Source organism: Brachycentrus maculatus, unplaced genomic scaffold, assembly GCF_059751285.1.
Source record: "Brachycentrus maculatus isolate JH-2025_06_01 unplaced genomic scaffold, ASM5975128v1 h1tg000117l, whole genome shotgun sequence".
NCBI classification, from domain to species: domain Eukaryota; kingdom Metazoa; phylum Arthropoda; class Insecta; order Trichoptera; family Brachycentridae; genus Brachycentrus; species Brachycentrus maculatus.
Genome location: NW_028280870.1, coordinates 1,404,190 through 1,431,027, shown reverse-complemented (window position 1 = coordinate 1,431,027; position 26,838 = coordinate 1,404,190).

Below are 26,838 nucleotides of genomic sequence, written 5' to 3'. Positions count from 1 at the left end.
CATGCATTGATCATATACGTATGACATCCAAAATTTTTAGTTTTGTTGGTTGTCATTCATGGGTAGAATAGTAAATGTTACACGTGCTTAAAGGGATTACTTAACCAACCTATGATAAATACCTAGACTTCCATATTTTTCTTCATCTTTGTTGAGATGTCAAAAAAGATTTGTTCATCCCTTATTCTCATGCAATATTTTATGGTATGTATACACAGTTCCGTCGCGTGGGGAGAGAATTATTTGTAACACGAAGAATCATAAAACTGCTAAGTCTTATGATTCTTATGGCCAAAGTATGAAAGATTTCGCAAGATTTATGAAGTTGGGGTAGCGAGTCCTTGAGCCAAAACCTACGCAATGGCCCTCGAGAAGGTGCAAACTAACCCTAGCCTCCGTAACTTTGGCTTATGAATTAGAACTTGGCTGTTTCGCTTCCTGGGGGTAATTTCCAGAATGAGTCAGAGAGCCAAGATATCAAAACAGTTACATCTTTACGCAAAACTTTTTTTTACCCTATTACTCATTACCTTTTTACCTTTTAAATTCTTATCTATCTAGATGACATCGTTGACTAAAACACTGTGATTTTAAAATCATAAATTGGAGGAGGTTAAACATATGGAGCAAAGGAATGGTTTGAAAATCAAGAGTCAAAGTTGTAAAAATTGCTTAGTTAGTTAATTTCTGCTTTTTGTATGTTTATTATTTTTAAACAGTTAAAAAGTAATTTTAAAAAGCATGAAAAAAGAACTCTGCCAACAAAAAACATAAGGTAATTTGGTGGGGTTAAAAAAATGCCATTAAAATAAAATGCTTATAATAATAAATAAAAAATGTAAATGTCATAATTTAAATGTAACTTTGTTTTAAAATCACTAAAAATATTTTATTTTAACTTAGTTATTATGTCTACCGGTTTCGAAGCTAGCCGCTTCTTTATGAAGACTGATTAATACTAATTATCAATCAGTCTTGATAAAGAAGCCATTATAAAATATTTATAGTGATTTCAAAACTAAGTAACATTTAAATTATAAAATGGAAAATCACAAAGTTAGTGCTTCATAAATTATAATTGTACATGTATTTATACATGTATGTATGTATATGTGCGTATATATATTACTAACAAATTAATGAAATTCTAAACATAAATAGCTTAACATATGCATATATCTCACATTTTTTAATCAATACGAATGTTTGGGTTGGTATTACAGTAATAAAATAACGCTTCATCTGCGTAATGTTGATAAATTTAATATTTCTCTTAGTATTCCGTGATAAATCAAATATCATTCAACTTTATTTTCGGTACAGTTAACTTCCCAAGAACACTTATTAAAACTAGTTTTACAATGCAAGAAGAAAGAAAAAAAACAGATGTAACTTTGAGTTCAACTCTGCGTTTTTACACTCAGAGGTTCCATACTTGTGGAGGCCCTCACCAAAAGTTGCAGTTCCATTATAAATGATTTTTAAAGTATTTACAACATTTTGAGTGTGTCCAAATACTTGTTCACAAAATCTGGATTATCTCCAATTACAGGAGTCATTTTCATATTATTTTTTGACATCTCATCAAAGATGAAGAAGAATATGGAAGTCTGGGCATTTACGGGGCTTACGACCGTCATAGGCTGGTTTAAGTGATCACTTTACACACGTGTAACATTCACCAATTCTACCCATCATTGACAACCACACTACTCAAATTCTTGGAAGTCCCATATATATGAACCAATTTAGAAACCTTGTTCTTGAATCACTAGAACTTCACTAGAGACATCTATTGGTGAGATGTAAAGAAGCTCTTTATTAAGCAGAAACTCTTATATTAGTATGTGAGATCCGAATCCTGGATTATAATCACACACATGAGAAACGCCAGAAAATACCATTTTCATTTTTATTATTAAGCTTATAATTTGACCAGATAATTTATTTACAACATTTTGAGTGTGTCCAAATACTTGTTCACAAAATCTGGATTATCTCCAATTACAGGAGTCATTTTCATATTATTTTTTGACATCTCATCAAAGATGAAGAAGAATATGGAAGTCTGGGCATTTACGGGGCTTACGACCGTCATAGGCTGGTTTAAGTGATCACTTTACACACGTGTAACATTCACCAATTCTACCCATCATTGACAACCACACTACTCAAATTCTTGGAAGTCCCATATATATGAACCAATTTAGAAACCTTGTTCTTGAATCACTAGAACTTCACTAGAGACATTTATTGGTGAGATGTAAAGATGGTCATTGTCAATGATGGGTAGAATTGGTGAATGTTACACGTGTGTAAAGTGATCACTTAAACCAGCCTATGACGGTCGTAAGCCCCGTAAATGCCCAGACTTCCATATTCTTCTTCATCTTTGATGAGATGTCAAAAAATAATATGAAAATGACTCCTGTAATTGGAGATAATCCAGATTTTGTGAACAAGTATTTGGACACACTCAAAATGTTGTAAATAAATTATCTGGTCAAATTATAAGCTTAATAATAAAAATGAAAATGGTATTTTCTGGCGTTTCTCATGTGTGTGATTATAATCCAGGATTCGGATCTCACATACTAATATAAGAGTTTCTGCTTAATAAAGAGCTTCTTTACATCTCACCAATAGATGTCTCTAGTGAAGTTCTAGTGATTCAAGAACAAGGTTTCTAAATTGGTTCATATATATGGGACTTCCAAGAATTTGAGTAGTGTGGTTGTCAATGATGGGTAGAATTGGTGAATGTTACACGTGTGTAAAGTGATCACTTGAACCAGCCTATGACGGTCGTAAGCCCCGTAAATGCCCAGACTTCCATATTCTTCTTCATCTTTGATGAGATGTCAAAAAATAATATGATTTTTAAAGTAATCAGGAACTCTAGCTTGTAAATTTGTTACGTTTTAGTGCGATTTAATGATTTCTTATTGGTGTAACACAGGATTGGTCACGTTTTGTCGCAACTTAAATTGAGATTACGATAGAATACAGTAAACAGAACAGATTTGCATTTAAAGGATTTTTTGTTAACATTGTAATACTTGTACTTGCATGGGTAACTTGACACTGCTTTATGTATTGAAGCCCCTTGAGGAGTATTGTTTGTCTCAAGGCATTTGTCAAATTTTAAAAAAATGCTGCTCCTTAAAAAGAAGATTTTTTCTTTAATCTGACAATGGTAAATAAATGTAAACTTGAATGATGATTTATTCCTCTTCGTTATTTCAAGATTATAACCAACATTTCGAGATATAAACAGCCTCTGAATGAACGTCAACAAGGAAATTTTTACATGGAAAATCTCCTTTTTGATGAAATGTTATTATCTGCTGTAAGAAGAGACATGTCATTTGAGACGTCGAAATAAAACAAAAACTTAAATAATATTTAAGATGAAGAATATTCTATAAATCCCTTGGTACTAAAATATACTCTGATTGTATTCCCAGGAGTAGTGACTAGATTCCCATATCTTTTATTTAAAAAAGGCAAATATTTGTTTGCCTTCTGAATTTTAACAAAAATATTTATGCATGAGAAGTATAAACCTGCCCGAAACTTCCTAAACTTAAGCGTTTAAGTTAACTTTTGTGTTGGCTCTAAAGCTATTTGAAAACTTGCCAAATTTTGATATTTCATGCGGAAAATTTCATTTCTACCCTTCTCTGGAATTGATAATAACATTCAATGGTGGGATCATAAAATGCATGTAATTTGTTTGGAGAGCATGTATTACATACGTTTTATTTGAACAGAGAACGTATAACATAAATGCATAGTATTTTGAATTGTTGAAAAAAATAATTGTCATAATAAAGATTAACTCATTACAACCATTTATTTCATGTTTCATAATAACAACTGTATCTTCGATATTTGTTATAACTATGATGAAATAAAATTGAAAAGTTTATTAAATATTTGGGAGTAACGTTAGACTGTCTACCTAATTGAAATATTTGACATATTTTGAATATTGAAAGCATTAACTTTGTGGATCATAGTGATATAATATTTAGAGAAATAAAAAGACTTTGTTTTTTTATCTACTCACATTTTTATTAACAACCGACTAGTGTCGGCAACAACCTGTTGCCCTCTTCAGGGTTTATTTTTATTTTATTTTTTGTCATAAAATAAACCTGAAATAGAATAAAAATTTATTATTAGATTAAAACCAATATTTTTAGCTTTTCCACTTTTTTATTTGACCAGCGACCGGGTTTTGTCGTTACCGACATCATCAGACTGGATGGACCAGTCTGATGATGTCGGTAACGACGAAACCCGGTCGCTGGTCAAATAAAAAAGTGGAAAAGCTAAAAATATTGGTTTTAATCTAATAATAAATTAAAAATGCAATTCCATCACGAAGTGTCAGTGGATAATATAAATCTAGAATAAAAATGTGAGTGGATCAAAAAATAAAGTCTTTTTATTTCTCAAAATAATATTTATGACCTATGTTTTCAAATGTTGGATGTGTTATCATGTTCTTCCAAATACTAACATAATAATCTTCTCAATATGATTAGTATTTAAAGCATTTGCTTTGTGGTTAGCCATATATACATATATATATATATATATATATATATATATATATATATATATATATATATATATATATATATATATATATATATATATATATATATACAATATATATATATATATATATATATATATATATATATATATATATATATATATATTTATATATATATGTATATATATATATATATATATATATATATATATATATATATATATATATATATATATATATATATATATATATATATATATATATACATATATATATATATATATATATATATATATATATATATATATATATATATATATATGTATATATATATATATATATATATATATATATATATATATATATATATATATATATATATATATATATATATATACATATATATATATATATATATATATATATATATATATATATATATATATATATATATGTATATATATATATATATATATATATATATATGTATATATATATATATATATATATATATATATATATATATATATATATATATATATTTTTTTTTTTTTTTTACAAAAATATTACTATATAACCACTCACCGAAATTTTGTCTACCGGTTTCGAGACGTACCCGTACAACAGCATGCAAACTATACTACACGTCACCACAATAGCACTATTTACACACTTATAACAACAAAAAATGTTGACTATAAAAACAAAATTTTGCGATTTTGGTCGACCCGAGGACCAACACTAGGGTAGCAGAACAAACGTGCACTAAGAACAGAGGTCTGACATGCCCAGTGCATGTCGGACTTCGGCTCCAAGTGACGTGTAGTATTGTTTGCATGCTGTTGTAGTGATTGTCCTGACGAAGAGATGGGTATTTCTCTTAACCGGTTGACAAAAAATCTCGGTGAGTGGTTATATATATATATATATTATATGACTAATATGGCTAACATTTTTTGTATAAAAGTATAAAAGTCATAACTAGCGAAATGAATATATTATGCAGACTTCTTTTTCATATTAAACCTTTTGTACAAAAACTGATTTTCAAAATTATAGATGAAAAATTTACTTTTCACTCTACATAATCATTAAAGGTAGCTAAACTTTTGAAGCTACGAGAAATCTATTGCAACAGTGTCAAAAATATGACTTTGCGCCAATATTTATTTCCATTTTTTTAATGAAAAAGATTGAATGGTATACTAGAAATCCCATACTGTAAACCCAGTCTCGTGTTAAACTTAGTGAATTTCCTAAGAATAATATCATTAAAAATTTGTGGAAGTTATGGATGTAAAATCATTTATAAATCCCTTTGTTATTTTAATAAAGAGCAATTTTTTATCGTTACTATCCCAATTTTCTACCATATAAAAATAAGATCATAAAAATCATTGTCCATTATAAACTCTAGAATTTTTGCCAAGCTTTAGTCTTTTGAAAGACTGAAATATGGATTTTTTATTTCATACTCTTGCGGGTTTCCTTGAATGAGACATTTTTCCTTTTTATTCCCTTCACAATCGGGAAAACAAGATAAGAAACAAAGGAAGGGTGTCAGAGATAAGTTGATGCCGAGGTGGAAATTTACTTTAAGTATTTTTATCTAAACAGTTCTACTTAATCATTCATATTTATGAATTGTTTTGAAAAATGATTTTTCTTCTGGTTTCGCTCATGAGTTAGGTAATTCAATTTATTTTTAATACTCATTTACTTTTGTTCTAGGTTATTATTAAATTACATTTTTTCTTAAAATCTTTTGTGACACGTGTTTTGGTGTTGAAAATGATGTGGAATGCATGAAAACACGTGTCACAATAGATTTATAGAAAAAGTGGTACATATGTTCCAAGTAAAACTTAAATTAAAATAAAAATAAAAACACAAATATTTCTATTTTTTTTAAATATGAAAACAAATATGCGACAAATATGGTTGGTAATGGAAGCAAAGGAAGACAGTGGGAAACTTCAAATACATGAAAACGGTTGGGTCAGGAGTCGGGATAATCGGCGGGTATGTATGAACATATAATCATTCATGAACGTGTAAGAGGCGAAGATTGTTTGCAAATACAGATTGGTGTGGCGTTTTATCATCTCTGCCTACCCCTGCTAGAAAGCAGCCTAGCGGATAGTTAGTTAGATTTTAGAATATTTAACTACATTAAAGAATAAAATTGAATTATAAAACTCCCAAATGCTAGGAACTCGCAATACACAATCAAATGATTTTGACTATTCAAATATTTGTATGCGTTTTCTTCTTTATGACGGCTTTATTTCTTCTGTCCTCGGGCGGTCCAGAGAACCCGGAAAGGTCGCATGAAAGGGGGTGAAATGAAACGTTCCCTTTAAACGTATGCCTCGTACGTTCCATGCATCAGTGATCCGATTCGAAATCTTACCAAGCCTTAAGGAAAGTAAATTCACGATTCAAAAGCTATCCTCTATTTTGCAAGATAATGCTAGAATGAAAGACATTTTTTACACATCGTTCACGATATCATTTCAATAACCTGTTATGATTTATTTTCGCACTAGATTTTTTTGCAAATTATTAAATAGAATTTTGACCTTGTTGAATACATATTTATTTTTCTATGTTGCGCAGTGGTTAGTACATTTGGCCACCATGCTGATACCGGGTGCGATTCCCGAAAGGAGTCATAATAAATAATTTTTTTTACTAATAATTATTTTATATCACCCAAAATAGAGAATGGTCACCTTGCTTTGTTGTGATTATCGATGAAATGATACTGCGATTCAATCATAAGATGCAGTGCCTTGTGTATCATGCATATTTATAAAAGTATGTATATATATATATAAATATATATATATATATATATATATATATATATATATATATATATATATATATATATATATATATATATATATATATATATATATATATATATATATATATATATATATATATATATATATATATATATATATATTTATACATACATATGATCCTAGGTTCATTTCCCAGGAAGTAAGAAAAATGTGATTTTTAAGTTTAATATTTAGGATAAGTAGGATAATACTATATCGATATAATTTACTGCCCTTTGCACCATTGAATGCATATAAAAATGAGAAGGAAAAACAGCAAAGATCAATATTATTAAATAAATAAATGCACCCATGTTATTAGTTTTTCTGAGAAATGCGTCGGTTTATATGCAACATTATTTGCAAGAACTGGAGTGTATTTATGTTTAGAATGGAAGCATTTTCCGCGAGAATATTCTCTCGCTTTTATGAGGACTCTCTGTTTCGTTGGTACATCGGTAAACTTCCATCTTTATTCTCACAATAGATTTGATCCCATTCGAACAGTTTCTGTTCTGATTTCACTGACTACCAATTCATCCTTGAAGAAATATACATTATACCCGTATATTATTTCTCACTACTTACATCCATGTTTTAACCCCCTGAAACACTATACAACCAATTAATTTTTATTTTTTTGATATCTAGCATTTACTTTACCAATTTTAAATTGTTACAGTTTTAATATAACTATAAGTATTTCCATGTTTTAGAATTTAGTACATAAACCCTGATGATGACAAGGTTCTTGTCGAAACCGGTTGGATAAAGTGTACCAATAAAAACTGGTTAAAACAAAGTTGTTTTATTTTATAAAGTTCATAAAATGTGCCACAAAGTATCTGCGAAAAATATTCAAATGTTGCAGTTTTGTTTAAATCATTTAAGGAATCGTTTTAGTGTTGTTCCAGAAAAATGTGGTTTGTCGTTGGAGTTTTTTTTAACAGTCTTTTGTTATTTTTATCTATTTGTAAAATGACCATAAGAACATTACAAATATATAGACAAGAGGAAAGAAAAACAATTGTATAATAATTGCAAATGCTTTTTTTTTAAATCTCTTTTGACAGTATTCTACTTTCATATTTATTTTAAATGTTGATTTATTGTTAACTTTGTGGAGTAACATAATAATTTAAATATACCAATAAAACACTTATATACGATGACTTTTTGAGTTTATTAGTGTAAACACTAAGAGGTTTCGAGAACTACGGATGTTCTTATGTGTAGTTGAACAGTTTTGATGTTCACTATTATAATGTTTACATTAACAAACTCAAAAAGTGGTCTAACACCAATTAAAAAAATTTATTTTTATTCATATTTAACCGACCTTGAGGTAGTTTTTTACGAAAACAGCACTTTATTAATTTTCCAAATATACTGTAAATATAGTTGTTAAAATTTGGGATTATTAGGATTTAGTTGTGGGTGAAGCTTATAGCGTAGTCGTGTACTAGATACTTTTTATATACTTTTAGTGGCTGTATACTTTTTAGTGCTTACTTGCTCAACTTTGAATATCAATCCACAATATTCCACGTACTGAAAAATATTTGTTGAATAAATATATTGTTTAAATGTTAATGTTTTAATGTCCGCCTCCGTAGTGTAATGGTCAGCACGCTCGGCTACCGTTCTGGAGGTCCCGGGTTCGATTCCCAAGGGGGGTAAAAATAAATAAAAGTGATTTTTTCACTGTAATATTTATTCAATATTACCATGGACTGGTACCTGAAGCGAAGGGCTGATCACCTTTCCTTCATGTGTAAAACGATCATGATAACACTGCGTTTATAAGACACAGTGCCCTATGCACCATTGGGGTGCGGGTAAGGGTTTTTATTATTAAATGTTAAGCTGTGGTTTACTTTTGTAGATTTTAAGTTTAATTTCACATTTATTTTGTACAAAATATAGTATAATTTTTTAATGTTCTTCTTCTTCCTTTTTATAGATCTGTTTGTTCCATTATCCGTCTCTTGTGATGTGGACTGCCAGCTGTCACTCCATCGCTCTGGAGGTCTTCTAGGTGGTCTTCTTCCGTCTGGGATTCTCTTGAATAACAATTCGGGCCAGTTTATTTTCTTGCATTCTTTTGACATGGTCATTCCAGAATCATCTTTGCTCTCTTCCCCATCAGATTTTATCCTCCATACTACATTTTTTAGTTATACTATTTATCTATGAAAGAAAGAAAAAGATTGCGGATCTATAAAACCTGCGTAAGACCGATCTTGACATACGGCACGGAAACAAGAGCCGACACCGCGAGAACAAAAACCCTTTTTAGGAGATCGGAAATGAAGACTCTTCGACCCATTGCTGGCCTAACACTTCGTGAGTTAGTAACTCAGATATTAGAAAAATCTGCGATGTTGAAGATGTTGTGCGATGAGGAAGATAAAAATGACATTTTTGGAGAGATCATGTGAGCAGAGCGAGTTCGGATCGAGTGGTGAGGGTGGCAGCGGACAGCAACATAGGCGGGATCAGACCCCCAGGAAGACTACCTAAACGATTGAAGGATAGCTGGTCTTCCACCTCCCAGGAGCGACCCGAGAATGACCTAGTCCTTAAAGAAGAAGAAGACTAGTTATCTTTTACATTCGAGTAATATTTTTTCTCAGCTTCCAACATAACATCACTCAATAAAATCGTAGGATGACTGATAAAGTTCCGTTATTTGGGTAGTTTGTTCACAAATTCTATGTTAACTCGTAAAATAATACTGATAATATTAAAGCACTTTGGATTGACCTCGGGTCTCGAGAGGTTTCGATTTAGGTCTGATATTTCTATGTAGAAAAGGATTCAAAGGATTCACAAGAACCGAAGGGATAATAAAAACGTGTCGTGAACACCATAACAGGTGGAGAGATTCATGAAAATAATACAAAACAATCGAGCTTCTTCGGTAATACTAAAATGTTTCTTCTTGTTGAACGATCGTACTTTTCACGGTTGTATTGTATTTTACTGTATATTTATAAATAAATTAACCTGCAAATGCGTTTTAAGTGAAAAACAATTACGTACTAAAAATATATTTGAAAATAAGTTTAAAATAAATTAAAATATATAAATTATCGTCATTTACGTAAATAAATATTTTCATTAATTGATTCGGCAGTCACTTTATAGTAATATCTATACATTGTTAATTTAAATTTTACCTGGTTTACTAAATTAATACCAAAAGCATAAAAACCATTAATACGAAAAGTAAAAATGAAAAGGGCTCTAATTGACCTTATATAATCGACGATTGAGTTGACACTGCGTCGATAAGTTACGGTGCCCTATGCACTAATTGAGTGAGGATAGAGACCACATGAAGAAGAAGAAACCCGTAAAACTCGGTTGTGATATTAGTTAGTAAACGAGTTAGTTTTTGCATTATTACTGAGAATAGATTTTTTTTTTTAAATGTAAAATTTAATTTTATCCGTCTAAAGAATTATATAGGGTTCCCTGTATTTGCGTCATCGCGAGATATGATATATGAATTTCAAGAAATCTCTGTATCTGATTTATTTTTCTGATTCGAGTTTTGTTTGGATTGTTTTTCTCGTAGCATTTTTCATGTACAAAGCCGTAAAGTAAAAGTTTTATGCATAGCAAGTGCGATAACATTGCCTTGTGGCCGTGGGAGAAGCGATAGCACATTCGTGAAGAGGGCCGCGTTTCTTCTGAAATATTCAGGCATAAAATTCAGGAAGCGCCGTAAAATTTTGTTTATATGACAATTTTATCTATATCGGATCGAGCCCCCCGCCCGAGCATTCATATTTTGTATTTTCCTTCTAGGACTCGTATCGGGAGGCATTCAAATCTGGTTTATTACGTTCAGGATATTTTTCACTGAAATAGAATTCGTTTTCTGTATGAAATACGACAGTTTAAGAAGCAAATGTTATATTTTCATGTTTATTTCGGGTGTTTTGCAGTTAAGGGATTATTCATATAGTTTTTATTTAGTTGATTTAAATGGTTAAAAAAAAAATTAAATATGTCATTGTTGATTTATGACTATTTGACATCTTGATAGCTTAATATTGACCTAAAATCCCAAAACGATATATATATATTGACAAAGTGCATTGATGTTTATTTTCTTTGCCAAGCAAAAGTGACTATTTCTGCTTGTTATATTGTATGGCAAATAATGACCAAGTGACAGTTGAACGTTTTTGTTTGTAGTAACAATTTTCTACGTCATGAAGTTAGATATTTTCATTTTTAATTTAAATTTTACTTGGTAAATACCAAACTTTGTCCGCCTCCGTAGTGTAATGGTCAGCATGCTCGCCTACCGTTCTGGAGGTCCCGGGTTCGATACCCAGGGGGGTTTAATAAATATAAGTGATTTTTCACTCTAATATTTATTCAATACTACACTGGACTGGTACCTGAAGTGGAGGGCTGATCACCTTTCCATCATGTAATCGATCGAGATAACACTGCTTTTATATGAAGCAGTGCCCTATGCACCATTGGGGTGCGGTTAGGGATTTATTATTATTAAATACCACTAGTTCTTAAAATCTATTGTGACACGTATAGAATTTTCCATAAAGTAACTCCCGAATCAATTAGTGAAAGAAGATATCTCCACTTAATTTCATGAAATTGACGCTAAAATAAGCTTTGTTATATTTGAAGGCCAATAATGCATGAAGTTTTAAACTTAAAATAAACTTTTATATCTTGAATGCTCTTCGCAAATACTTTGTGGGGCATTTTATAAACTTTATAAAATAAAACAACAAGAACCTTGTCACTTTCAGGGTTTAACATGTACATGTTAAACCCTGATGATGACAAGGTTCTTGTCGAAACCGGTTGGAGAAAAAATTACTAACAAAAAAGTGGTAAAAATAAAATTGATTTATTTTATCAACTTTTATACATTATTATTCCATGATATTTTTCAATAAAATAAAAACGTGATTTGTGGATAAGTGAAAATAATCAAAATTTCTTTTTCATTAATTAATTCGCCCGTCACTTTTTCGTAATATGAATATTTTTAATTTATAATACATTACATATTTTAAATTTATAATTCACAAAACATTTTGAATTCTTACATTTGTTTGCTAAATCGTTTTTATTTCAATCTGTTATGAAACGTGTTTCAATGTACTTAACATCATTATGATAACAATAATGTTAGTGCATCGAAACACGTATTATTATAAATGTTTATATGGTAAATAGTGGTATTTACAAAGAAAAATTTAATTGATTTTACCGAAATTCTAGATTTATCAAGATATGTTGGTATAAAATTGACAATTATGATTTAATTATTGTTTTCAAACAAGAACATTAAATTTAATTTATTGATACTGCAGCAATTTTCAATTTACGTTTAACTTGGTAAATACTACTTTTTCCTAGTATTACTAATACCACAGTGGTATTTACCAAGTAAAACTTCAAATTTCTCTACTTTCGAGCGGTACTGCCTGCATATCTAAGTTTATTCGTTAGAGGAGTCGACGTGAATGTTTTACATGTATGCAGGTGCGTTTTGAAACTATACTATGTGAAATAAATAACCAAATTCGTTCTAAGGGGTACGGTGGTGACACGACCTAGCCTCAAATTGAGTATTCTGCGCACGAGCGGGTCCCCTCACTATATTGCCCGTATTTATTGCGCATCCCATATATAACTTTTCTTGGCCCGATTATTATTACCCCAGGCCGCACGGAAAACGTAACAGGAATTTGAGAGTGAAAACCTCTACCGTCCTTCTTGACTCCTGGTACCTACGTGTTTTTTTACAGTAACAAATTCTTCTGGTTGATTAAATTCTTACGTGAGACATGTGGAAATACAATACGAGTATAACGCATGACGTTATAATAGAAATGACTACGTGACAAAAAATAGGTTAAAAAAAGTAAATGTTTGTTTTCAAAATTTTAAATCTTTTACAGTTATTCACGGATTTTTTTTTAAAATTTTGAATGTACTCAATTTGATTGAATGTTACAGGTCAAATTTTAAAAAAATACTTTTTTATTACAATGGCAGTGCCATCTGTTAAAAGCAACACCAAAAATTTATCACAAGGAAAACCGTGCTTATTAACACGTCCTATCATTTGACATTTTCAATGTCTTCGGTTGTATTGTTGTTTCATGGATTTTTATTTTTTTTTACTTTATAAGCACGTAAAATTATCCATGTAAATTAGAAATTTGTGATTTTTTTTTTTTTTTCAGTTTAATAAGACAGAGCAATGCGTTATCTGGTACATCTATTTAATAATAAAATCGTAATTAAAATATGAATTAATTTTTCAATTTTCTTATTATGTTCATCAGCTCGCACCCAACACATTACATTTATTAATAACCGAAGCAAATTAATTAATTCATGAATGTATGAAATTACTGTTTGTGTATATGGAAAATCTCAACAGGAATAATTACCGGGAGAACATGTAAATAAATCCTTTGACGTATAAGCCTCGTTTGATTTAATCAATTTAGTGGGAGTTTAAATATGTTATATGGAATATCGTCTTTCAATCTTAAGAGATCTAAATTATAATTGTATTAGGAAATGTATTACATGTAAATTATATTTTTTTTCATTAAATTTTATTAGTAAAAATTTTCATTAACAAAAAGCTTCTTTACATCTCACCAATAGATGTCTCTAGTGAAGTTCTAGTGATTCAAGAACAAGGTTTCTAAATTGGTTCATATATATTGCTTCCAAGAATTTGAGTAGTGTGGTTGTCAATAATGGGTAGAATTGGTGAATGTTACACGTGTGTAAAGTGATCACTTAAACCAGCCTATGACGGTCGTCAGCCCCGTAAATGGCCAGACTTCCATATTCTTCTTCATCTTTGATGAGATGTCCAAAAAAAAAAAAAGAAAATAACTCCTGTAATTGGAGATAATCCAGATTTTGTGAACAAGTATTTGGACACACTCAAAATGTTGTAAATTAGGAGATGTAAATTATAATTGTATTAGAAAATGTATTACATATAAATTATAATTTTTTTCATTAAATTTTATTAGTATTCCAGTTTTTTTCCAGACCAGAAGGGCCTAGATCCTTTTGAGTCATATTTAAAAACTTAAATAATCTTTCCCTATTTTTCGTAAATTGCCAACTTTTTTAAAATCTCAATAATATGATGAGTTTGTTTTTTGCCCATTCAATTTGAAAAATATATTTTGATTTGGTTAATTCTCGGTTTAACAATGTAAATAAATGTAAATAATCTGTTTTAATGGATGAAAGCCTTAATTGAGAGTTTGATAGATATATTTAGAGGATCCCTTTTTTAAAGTAATTATACAGTATTAATCGTTATAATATTTTACTTTTTTTTTACCAACTTATTAACAAACTAACATCACACCATCTCCATAGGAGTAGGCTGAGAGAATGGAACGCCACGCCAATCTGTCTTTGCACACAATATTTGCCTTTTTCATATTCATAAATCTTGTCATACATACACGCCGATTATTTCGATTCCTGACCAGACCACTAAGTATTTGAAATACATGATTTTTTTGCAAATTTTATTTATTTATTTAGGTTAACAACAGCAAAACATAAAACAAAAAATTAAAGAATATACATAAAATAAAGCCAATTTAAATATATGTAGTTAACTACAAAAACACAAAAAAGTAGTGCAAAATATCTAGAATAAATCTAGCAAAGGAACGCATATGTATGTGAGGGCAAGTTTTCCTCGTTTTTATTTTTATGCTTAAAAAATAAATATATTACAATTATTTAGAATGTATCACGTGCGAATCACAGCGTAGAGGGTTAATAATATGCAAGATACAAACGCATCTTCTTTGTGTTTCGGTTTCAAAGGGTTTCAAATGCAAGCTTTCTCCCTTGTGGTCCCCGTGTGGAGGAAGCGGGGAAGGGGGGAAACTAATCAAGTAAGAACTGCTTGGCTGATGCTCTGCTGAGGAAATGAACCCCTTTCTCGGGGGATGGAGCGGCAGGATGCATCAAAGCGCTCGTATCCGGGAACAAGAGATGCATCTCTCCTATTGCACAGATGAATTGTGTGTGGTGTACGTCACACACATAGCAAGTGCAACACATAGCATGAAGCACGCAGCGATGACAAACGAAACACAGCTAAATAAACATAGTATATTCGTCTACCCCTTATCCGCATCAAATGGTGCATAGGGCACTGCATCGTATTGACGCAGTGTTATCTTGATCATTACTTACATGAAGGCAAGGCGATCACTAAGGAGTGAAGCGAAGGCGCTTCAGGAACCTGTCCAGGGTAAATATACTATCAGATATTGAAAACAAGTGTTTCTTGAAATTAGTATGAAAAGAACGGTAAAACAAATTTATGAGGCGAATGTATGTAGTTGGAAAAAGAAGCAGAAGAAGACCAAAGAAAACTTGGCACGATCAGGTATGTCAAATACTTGAAAGCGGCCGGGTCGGGAGTCGAAATAATCAGCGGGTATGTATGAAGAGATACATGAATGTGGAAGGGATGAATAATGTTTGTAAAGACAGAGTGATAAAAGTACTGTCAAAAATCAAATCAACCATAGATACTGCTGCGAACTTACACACGAAGCGACATAACGTGTTCTATTATCACTGTCTACGGGCGTGATTTAGGTGTTAGTTAGGTTTAGTTTGTTAAGTATTAGTTAGTATTTCTTAAAATTGATTTTTCAACTATCGGGAAATGAACCCGCAACCCCAGATTCATTAACCGAACTTAGGCATGCCGCCTTGGATCTGGAAGTCTGGGTATTCGTACGGCTTTCAACCTATCACGAGCCGGTTTAAGTAATCATTTTACACACGTGTAACATTCACCATACTACCCATGATTGACAACCACACTCTTGGCACAAATTCTTGGAAGTTCTATATATATAAAAAAAAATTGAAACACTATTCTTGAATCACTAGAACTTCACTACTTAAATTTTCTGAATTTGTATATATTTCCTATAATTCTCACAGTTGAGTTCTCGGCAGCATGTATTGTTGAATTGAGTAAGAATTATTTTACATACTGGGAAGACGTAAAAAAACATGATTTTATTTTTTTTTATTTAGCTTATAATTTGACACGTTATTTTCTTCACATTATTTTGTTCATAACTATGGATTTCAAAAAAAGTGTAAATTTTACATAAAGTAAAATTATTTAAACCCTTATCCGCACCCCAGTGGTGCATAGGGCACCGCATATAAACGCAGTGTTATCTTGATCGTTAACACATGAAGGAAAGGTGATCAGCCCTCCGCTTCAGGTACCAGTCCAGGGTGATATTGAATAAATATTAGAGTGAAAAAAAAATCAAATATTTATTTGGCCCCCCCTGGGAATCGAACCCGGGACCTCCAGAATGGTAGCCGAGCGTGCTGACCATTACACTATGGAGGCGGACAAAATAAAGTAAAATTAGATAAATAATATGAATAACATTTTTTTTAAACCACTCTCTTTGTATCTGAGTTGGTAATATGTAGTTAATGTCCCCTCACTTTTATTCCGTCTAATATCTGTTCAGTTATTTTACCTCTAGTTTTTTTATATCATTTTTAATATATTTTTTTAATTTTTACTGCCAAATAAATAATAAAAACACTGGAGGTAAAATAACCGTGAACAGACTGTATTTTTCTTTGTGATGAGGAATTATTATTGCAAAAGACAGGTTGTTAATCTTAGCGAAGATCAAAGGATCGTTGTTTCCTTTATATACAAAATCGCATCTTCTTGGGCGAAAATAATGCAGGTCATTGTTACAATAAAGACTAACTGAACTAACCATCATGAAGCTTCCCTACAAGGGTTGGCAGAGAGAATGCGATGAAAACTTGATGTCATGATTTCAATACGTATTAATTAAAATGAAATAATATTATTTTTTATTTAAATTTTACTTAGCAAATACCAGTATTTAAAATCTATTGTGAAACGTGTTTCGATGCATTCCGCATCGTTTTCAAATACCATATGTGAAGTCTAAATTTTAGAGCTGTGCCCTTGGGACGTTGAAGGTTGAACGAGCTGTTTATTATTTTAAATTATTTATTATTTTTATTTTTCATTTATTATCAGTGGGAACGAAGACTACAGATTAAAAGAAATAATGGTATTTACTAAGTAAAATTTAAATTAAAAATGGATAGAACTTACCACAAAGTAACTGACGGATCAATTTAAGAAATATTATTAGTTAAAATCATAATAATAATTATGGATAAATTATTTAGCACCATTTTGTTATAATACTACCTCAAGGGCGCTTATTGATCAATATTGTTTATTCATCTAACCCTTACCCGCACCCAATAGTTCATTGGGCACTGTATCGTATTTACGCTGTGTTATCTTGATCGTCACTTACATGAAGGCAAGGTGATCCCTCTTGCATCTCAGGGACCAGTAGTACAGGGTAATATTGAATAAATATAAGGAGAGTAAAATTACTGATATTTATTTTCACCCCCCCTGAGAATCGAACCCGGGACCTCCAGCACGGTATTTAAACCCGCTAACCATTATACTAATGAGGCAGACAAAACTGTTTACACAATTCTATTAAATAATATTTATTCAATAATATTTTTTTCTCGTTGGTAGAGACAAGGTGGAAACAGATTTAATATTTGTGATTATTTTATTGTACAACCTTTCTATCGTAAATTGTTATTGTATATTGTAATGTATACATTCTAGTAATAAAAAAAACTTTGTTGTATTAACATGTAAGTATTTCGGCTCAACACAGGCTATGCCTAAAGAGCCATACACATATAATTAATAAAATGTTAATAAAATGTATCTATGTAATTAAAATAAATATTTTAAAAAATGATTCAAAATTCTATGGATAATCACATAATACAATAAGTTGTAAGAGCGTTTTATGTAAGCTTTATATTTTCGTTTTATTTGACCGACAAATTTATTATTCAGGAATTAATGCTGAAAAATCTGAATCGCAAAAAGGCGCCAAAAGATTAATTCTGCTTAAACTTATTTTCCAAACATCTGAATGCTGAAAATTCTTTCTGAAACATTGATTATTCAAATAAATGTATATTCCTCGGAAACATTCGCGTTTCCCTTAAACAAAGGAATACAGTTTACATATTTGAGGTAAGTATAAAATTTAATTATGCATGAGTTTTCCTGAATGTGCTTTTTACAGGAACAAATGGGATATTTTTTTATCTCGAGACGAAAATAATTTTAAAACGTGTTCTGCAGTATCAAAAATGACAACATTCTGTTTTTTTGTTTTGTTTTTATTTTTCTGTGCCATTATCAGTTGGTGCATTGAAGAGCTTGTTGCTACATTATTAAACTATTCAGTAAATTCACAACATTTTTGGTGTATCGAAATCCTTGTTCACAAATCTAGGTTTCTCCACTTAGGAATTATTTTTACAATTTGATAGTAACAGAGATGAAGAATATGAATGTCTTGTAAGCCACAGGGTTTACGATCTGTCGTAGGCTGTCATTGTTCAAATCAGCCATAGATACTGTCAATACTTAAATCAACCATAGATGCTGCGAATTAACCATAGACTTCTGCGAATTCACACATGAAGCGACGTGAGAATTATATAATAATATGTATGAGCTCCACAAATTTAAGTACTGTGGTATTGTAGTAATCATGTGTACAATAATATATAATAAAACCCTTATCCGCACCCCAATGGTGCATAGGGCACTGCGTCATATAAACGCAGTGTTATCTTGATCGTTTACACATGAAGGAAAGGTGATCAGCCCTCCGCTTCAGGTACCAGTTCAGGGTAATATTGAATAAATATGACAGTGAAAAAAACACTTTTATTTATTTTACCCCCCTTGGGAATCGAACCCGGGACCTCCAGAACGGTAGCCGAGCGTGCTGGCCATTACACTACGGAGGCGGACAATGTGTAGAATAGTATATGTTATATTATGGTGTATAAAATGAGCACGCAAATCAGCGTATGACAGGTTGTAAGCCCTGTTAATACCCAGACTTCTTTGTTCTTTTACAACCATGTTGAGATGTCATAATATAAAATGAACTACTGAGTGGAGAAACAAAAAATCATGAACAAGGATTTTGACACACCCAAAATATTGTGAATTTATTATTTTTTGACATCTCATCAAAGATGAGGAAGAATATGGAAGTCTGGGCACTTACAGGGCTGACGACCGTCATAGGCTGGTTTAAGTGATCACTTTACACACGTGTAACATTCATCAATTCTACCCATTATTGACAACCACACAACTCAAATTCTTGGAAGTTCTGTATATATAAACCAATTTAGAAACCTTGTTCTTGAATCACTAGAACTTCATTAGAGACATCTATAGGTGAGACGTAAAGAAGTTTTTTACTAAGCAGAAACTCTTATATTAGTATGTGAGGTCCGAATCCTGGATTATAATCACACACATGAGAAACGCCAGAAAATATCATTTTCATTTTTATTATTTAAGCTTATAATTTGACCAGACAATTTATTTACAGCATTTTGAGTGTGTCCAAATACTTGTTCACAAAATCTGGATTATCTCCAATTACAGGAGTTATTTTCATATTATTTTTTGACATCTCATCAAAGATGAAGAAGAATATTATATTAATATTATTCTTCTTCATCTTTGATGAGATGTCAAAAAATAATATGAAAATAACTCCTGTAATTAGAGATAATCCAGATTTTTTGAACAAGTATTTGGACACACTCAAAATGTTGTATTGTGAATTTACGTATCATATGTGTCTTAACTTTTTTAATTTGCTGATAACATTTATTTATTTTCTTCAATTGAATTGTTTGTTGTTATTTTGAGACTATACATCTCAAATAATGTTTCCGACACCACGCGAAATAATAAAATATGCAATATATATCTCAAGGAGGCTTTTTGCCAACTCAAGGGATTTTTACGATTCACTAACTTAGATTTCGCAAATCGATTTTTTATCGTATTATTTTTGTTATTTTATTCTTTTGAATGTAATCTACACCTTTTCGCAAATAGGAAAAAGATACCTCACCCGAAAATATTTGAGTATTGATTCCCGATTTTATCGAATAATTTATTATTTTAGTATTATTTGCAAAAAAACTGACGGATTTAAAAAAAATATTTCATTTTTTTCACAATACTGCATATTATCATATTATCATGTATAGATAACATATCGTTTTGAAAGTCCTCGCCAACACTTATCACAATGTATCACACATATCAGTAGTTCTCGAAACTAGTCTTATTTTCGTTAAAAAACTCAAAAAGTCGTCTCAAACAAATATTTAATTTTAAAAATTAAATAATCATTTTATTCCAGTCAGTGTTAAATCATTAAATAATTTTTCGAGTGTAACAATTTTTTGTTTACAAATCTGAGTTTGTTCACTTAGGAGTTATTTATATTGACTTTTCAACATAGACGATGAAGAACATGGGAGTTTGACAAGTGTGGTTGTCAATCATGCGTAGAATGGTAAATGTTGCACGCATATAAAGTAATCGCTTAATCCAGCCTACTATAAATCGTAAGCTCTGTAAATACTCAGAAATCCATATTGATTTTTAATTTTAGTTTTACTTAGTATATACCACAATGTATTTAAATCAAAATCTATTGTGACACGTTTTTCGATGAATCCCGCATCATTTTCAAACGACGAGGAAAGAAAAGAAAGAAATAATGGTATTTACTAAGTAAAACTTTTTTAAAAATCGATAGATATTACCACAAAGTGACCGACGAATCAATTAATTAAATCCATATTCTTCTTCAATTTAGTCTAGATGTCGTTATTAATAAATAATATTACTTAGATATGACCTTTCACAAGCGGTTTTTAAAAATACAAAACAAAATAATTTTTCTTATAAGTATTTCTATTGTAACAAAATGTTTGATAATTTGTTCTGAATCCATCTGTGTACTCAAGACGAAACCATCATTTTTGCACTTAGCGAACGATATCCCCTATTTTTTCCAAACTTAAACGATTCCTGGATAAAGTAAACCTCGAGTCAATCTCAGAAGATCCTTGCCTATCCTTCTCCCCCGTCGACATCTCTAGATCCTCTTAGGCGCATCTCCAAAGCCTGGACCGCTCAACATAAAAATTCAATTTCCAACTCAAACAGATGTGATTTTGATGCCAGAAACGATTTTTATTAAATTTGAATTTATAACAAGTTGTCACAATCGTAACCTCCGGCTCGGAGTGGGAGTGGGGTGAGAATATGTATATTTATGGGTCAACTATGCCCCTCACGCGATTCTAGGAAATTTCTACCTACAAGAATATTTGATTTTATTTTATGGTTTGAGATATTGTCGGCCTTGTAAACGTGTATTCACTTAATTTTCATAAGATAATTTATCAAGTAATTTTAATCTAATATAAAAGACGGGAATATCTATATTCATATCTCCCTTCAAGCGATTTGAAGAATTTTCTACAGAAGTACCAAAAACATTAGAAGGGTGGTGATCACGCAAACCAGCCTAAGACAGCAAAGCTTGTAAGCTCTGTAAATACCCAGGCTTCCATATTTTTCTTCATCAATGTTGAGATGTTAATCCATATTTTTTTGTTTGAAAAGATCCATAAATACTATTTTGGTCAAAGATTTTTAAATAAATAAAACATATTTAAGAAATCAAGCAAAAATCAATCAGTTTTAGTTATTAAAGTTAGACTACTAAATAAACCATGTTCCTACTGAAAACATTGAATAGATATGTTTATTTTAACAGGGTTAGGTAAAATAAACAAGACAAAATATTGTTTTCAAGACAATCAAAATGGAAATGAAAATTCCCCAAAAATTGTTGGGTATATTTATTTCAGTATTTAGGCACGTGTTTGTGAATAATGGCAACAACGAAAAAATTTATGATTTACCAAATAAATAGATTCCAAAAGAAATACAAAGCATTTTTTAATTAAATTATTATGAAAACAATACACTTTCATCAACTAAGTTTACGAGAGAGCGAAAATTGTATCTCACAAGGATTTTTTTCCCATGTAGTTGACATTTATTGGGTATGAATCCTAACTTTTTATTGGATTCCTTTTAAGAATTACAAGAAAGTTATTTATAAGAAGATGAATCTTAACTTTTTATTGTTTTTTTCTTCAAATGACAACTTAGTATTTGTATGCTCGTATAAGAAGAGAAATTCATATTTTCATTGAATTCTTTTAAAAATTGAAGTCAATATTTTTTAACATAAGGAGATGAATGAATGAAAATGAATTCATACTTTACATAATTACCTTTAAAAATTCAAGTAAGTAATTTATGGGAAGAAACAATTATATTGTTTACCAAATAATATATTTCTTTACATAACAAATATCAAATCGGACTGAGATATTATAAGCAATACTGTTTGATATTTTGTTTATTATTTCATTACAACATTGTTGGTGGTCAAAAATACATACATTTTCAAAATACATACATTTAAAAAAATTAAAAATATTACATTTTCAAAAATACAGAATTAAATAATTTCATTCGGTATTATAAATAATAATAATATTTTTGTCCGCCTCCGTAGTGTAATGGTCAGCACGCTCGGCTACCGTTCTGGAGGTCCCGGGTTCGATTCCCAAGGGGGGTAAAATAAATATAAGTGATTTTTTCACTGTCATATTTATTCAATATTACCCTGAACTGGTAGCTGAAGCGGAGGGCTGATCACCTTTCCTTCATGTGTAAACGATCAAGATAACACTGCGTTTATATGACGCAGTGCCCTATGCACCATTGGGGTGCGGATAAGGGTTTTATTATTATGTTATTATTATGGATAAACCTATTAACAGTTGTTGACCGAAGAGGTATATATTCCCTTTTTATATTTCTGGGATCAATCATTATATATTTTCAGTAGAGAACTGAAAATTTTCATGTCGAAATTGTGATCTGACCCGAGTTGGGTGGGGGATGTTTTTATTTGGTAGGTTATTTATGTTAGAAAATATTTAAGCCGCTTATGACTGATTGAACTCAATATACACGAAATAAATATATTTACACACAGCGGATTATTTGTTATTTAATCGAAGGTATAATTAACTTATTAATAACGTCTGGTTGATTTTTTCTACCCAAAACACACACACACACACACATACATATGTACATACATACTATATTTAAATAAATATAACATCTTTTGTGATATTTTAAAGTTATTTATTTATTTGATTTTAATTTCATTAATTCATTCGGCAGTCACTTTGTGGTAAAATCCATCCATTTTTGCCATCCAAGTTTTGCGTAGTAAATACCACTATTTCATAAAATGTATTGTCTTTGTCCCTACCCCACTCCCCCACATTGCGCTGTACAGCCAACTCCAAGGTAGACTACAGCTGTAAAATATTGACTTAGCTTCACATATGGTTTCTCCTTCCTTTTTTGTGTTTGTTTTGTCTTCTTATATAACAAAACAATAAATAATTTTCTTTTTCCACTTTTTTTATTTGGCATCGACCGAGTTTCATCGTTACCGACACAGTCAGACTAGTAGAAGGTAAACAAAATTCCATGTATTATATGCGTATAAAACACATAGAATACTTTTAAATAACAAGCAGGGGTAAAAAAAAACATTAAAACCATTTTATGAAAAAAATGAATTTAAATTAAATTATTTGGAACAGGGTATTGTAATATGAAACGTTTAATAAAAGAGTTTAAAATTAACTTTATATGCATTTTAATGGAAACGGATTTTGACAGATTAATTTTGATAATGTTCTTATGTTTCTAGAATCGATGGATGACATTTTCTCTTATTTGCTTTTTTTAAACCTAGTTTTTATATTATTGAAGAAAGAAGTCTAAGCATTTCAGGAATATTATCTACAATGTTTGGTCTCCAATTGAGGCAACTATAACATATTGAGCCTTTATATAATTAACGATTAAGGTGAGATCGCGTGTATTTGATGCAGTTACCTTATGCATCACTGAATGGGTTAGAAGATTTTTTAAAAAAAGAAGAAAAAAAATCCTTAAAAAGAGAAGTATTTTTGTTTTTTTTTATTATTTACAAAAATATTTCACATCCATATTATTTCTGTGAGCCTAAGCGGCTCGTTATTAGAAATAGATATCAAATTGTGGTATAGTGGGTTCGAACCGAGAAACTCTGACTCAAGACACCACGAGACCACAACCCGACACAACTAAGATATTTCCTAAACTTGGTACTATAAAGATTTTTCAAATTATTTAAAACAATTTATAATTTTATAAAATCAAACAACTTTGTCTCAACCACTTTTTATTACTAGTACACTTCAACCGACCGGTTTCAACAAGAACCTTGTCATCATCAGGGTTTTTTAAATTCTAAAACATTAAAATATTAAAATACTCATAGTTAATTATATTCCCTTACTCCTAAATGCTATTTTTTACTATGCATTGCGTAGCAACTCCAAATAACAAGTCGCGCGCGCATACTTGAAATGGAACACACACACACAAAAACCTACTGTGCAGAATTTTTCTTTCTAGTTTATTAGAATTTATAATTTATTTCAGAAGGTTTTTCATAGAGTTTCAGGATCAAATTATTTAAGCTAACCAAATATACCGCTCTTCCCACTCTTCTTATTTACTTCAACACGCAGGTACATTATTTTTTTTCACAGCACACCAAGACGCATTTCATTAAGTCTTGGCAGAGCCTAGCCATAATGGAAAGTGGAGATTTAATTACTGTTTCGTTTCCGCCCCTTGTGTGCTTATTACGGGGGTGCGGGTGTGGGAATGCGAGGAATAACGCCACGTGGCTTTGGGGTGGGAACGACGATGGTCGACACGCAAGAATAACAAAAAAACAACACTTATATCATAATAATACCACGTTATATATTTCGGATCTTATTCTGATTATGTGGCATGCATATGATCTATACATATTTTTATCAAATTTAACACATAAGCAGAAAGAATTACACATAAAAAGAAGAAATAAATATATATTAATGTGTGTGTAAATATTAATATTATATAACTTGTTTATTTCGTTTTTTATCACTTTTTTAGTAAAAAAAATATTAATTCAAATGTAACTTATTACTTAACTGTAATACAGTATTAATCAGTCTTGATAATGAAGCGGTTAGCTTCGAAACCGGTAGACATTATAATTAAGTTAACTATTGAAATATTTACAGTGATTTTGAAACAAAGTTACATTTTAATTATGAAATGGAAAATCACATAGTGCTTGAAATATAAATTATAAAAAAAATATTCATCTTTTTCTTCTTGGTGTAGGCTTTGTAGTCTGTTTTTTAAGAGGTATTCACCTGCTGCGATGTCGATTCTCAGTCAATTCATCTCTTTGGTTATCTACCCGGGAGTCCTATACCTTGAGGTAGGCTGTGTAATAAAAAAATCGCACCAAAACCTACCAAGTTAACAACAATATACCAAAAAACATCTTGCTCAACGGCAATGACAGCTCTATCTGTTAAAGGTAATAGCAAAACACGCGATACTAAACATTGTGCAGGTGGACAGCGTGCAGAGCTGATATAACTAGGATTTTTTAAAATTGTATTTTCGATTTCATTGTTGTTTCAAACATTTTTAATATTTTGCTTGCTTCATGAGTATTGTGAAATCTTTTATATTATTTTTTTTTCAGTAAATCGGTTATTTAACAAACCAATCTCAAAGTTTCTCATCCTGTATGTACAGCGTAGTTTGCATGTGTGTACAAGTACACAATTTGTTCATATATGTACATATACGAGACGTACATTTGTAGTTACGCCTTTGCGCTCAGGCAGCATTGAAGAGGTTTGTTAGTTAACACGTCCGTCAAGTAGAAAATATGATTTTAGCTTTGAGGTGATTAATATTAATATAAACCATATTGTATGACACAATTTGCATTGATAAGTTTTTCCCGGATGTTTTTCATCTTAAAACAAATAACATTTTCTATCAAAGTAAACTATTCATTGTGTGTTTGTAAATATGCCACATTTTTGTGAATTTAAGTGTTGAGCTTTCATTAAGTCAGCTTTAATTTTGGCCATTTTCACCCCTCACATACATTACAATAGAGTTTTTAAACATTATTTTATTCCCATAAAAAAACATAATTGAATGGAATTCTTTGTCTATGAAGAATCGTACACATTAGTAGTAGCTTGTTTAACTTATACTAGCTTTTACAAGTATAATATTGTAACACTTAGTACCCTAATTATTGCGGATATCATCCATTTCCTACCTAGAATATGTATTTTTAATATCATACAACCAATAAATTCTTCTAATCATTTTCCCTACTCAGGAATGCATAAGTCACCGTA